The sequence below is a fragment of the Nannospalax galili genome, unplaced genomic scaffold (genome assembly GCF_000622305.1).
Source record: "Nannospalax galili isolate Female #2095 unplaced genomic scaffold, S.galili_v1.0 scaffold558, whole genome shotgun sequence".
In the NCBI taxonomy this organism is placed as follows: domain Eukaryota; kingdom Metazoa; phylum Chordata; class Mammalia; order Rodentia; family Spalacidae; genus Nannospalax; species Nannospalax galili.
Genome location: NW_008340850.1, coordinates 1,419,151 through 1,420,564, shown reverse-complemented (window position 1 = coordinate 1,420,564; position 1,414 = coordinate 1,419,151).

The window sequence follows — 1,414 nt, the reverse complement described above, 5'->3', positions numbered from 1 at the left end:
GGTTTAGAAAATCCTTTCCTATGCCTATGTCTTGTAGGTTTTTCCCAATGTGTCCTTCTTGTTTCAGAGGTTCAGGCTTTACATTGAGGTCTTTGAGCCATTTGGAATTGACTTTTGTGCATGGTGAAAGATAGGGGTTTAGTTTCATTCTTCTACAAGTGGAGATCCAGTTTGCCAGCACCATTTGCTGAACATGCTATCTTTCCTAAAGTTAATGTTCTTGGCCCCTTTGTCAAATATCAGGTGGCCGAAATTGCATTTACTCATATTTGGGTTTTCAATTTTGTTCCATTGGTCTATGGGTCTATTTTTATGCCAGTACCATGTTGTTTTTATGACTGTAGCTCTGTAATACAGCTTGAAATCTGGTATGGTAATCTTCCCTGCATTGCTCTTAGTGCTCAGGGTTTTTTGGACTATCCGAGGTCTTTTGTGCTTCCATATAACTCTTAGGATCGTTTTTTTCCAATTCTGTGAAAAGTGTCATGGGGATTTTGACTAGCATTGTGTTGAATCTATATATGACTTTTGGTAGGATGGTCATTTTCACAATAATAATTCTTCCAATCCATGACCATGGGAGACTCTTCCATTTTCTTATGTCTTCCTCAATTTCTTTCTTTAAAGATTTAAATTTTTTATTGTAGAACTCTTTAATGTTTTTGGTCAGCGTTATTCTGAGATTTTATATATATATATAATTTTGCAGCAATTGTGAAGGGGAGTGTTTCAATTGCTCTTTCTCTGATTGCTTGTTATTGGTATATAGAGAAGCTACAGACTTTTGTGGTTAACTTTGTAACCTGCCATTTAACTTGTTAATAATTTCTAGGAGTTTTCTGGTGGAATTTTTGGTGTTCCTTCGATATAATATCATATCATCGGCAAAAATGGATAATTTGATCTCTTCTTTTCCAATTATAACTCCTTTAATTTCCTTCTTTTGTCTTATTGCTCTTCCAAGAGTTTCAAGTACTATGTTAAAGAGAAGTGGGGATAGCGGGCAGCCTTGTCTGGTTCCTGATTTCAATGGGAATACTTCCAGTTTTTCTCCATTTAGAATGATGTTCACTGTCGGTTTGTTATATATGGTTTTAATTATGTTGACGTATGTTCTCTCCATTCAAATTCCCTCTAGGCTTGAACATAAATGCATGTTGAATTTTGTCAAAGGCCTTCTCTGAATCTATTGAGGTGACCATGTGATTCTTATCTTTGAGTCCATTTATTTGATTTATGATGTTATTGACGTACGTATATTGAACCATCTCTGCATCTCTGGGATAAAACTGACTTGATCATGGTGGATGATCCTCTTTGATGTATGTCTGTATGCAGTTTGCATGTATCTTATTGAGAATTTTTGCATCTATGTTCATTAAGGATATGGGTCTATAGTTTTCTTTTTTGGTTG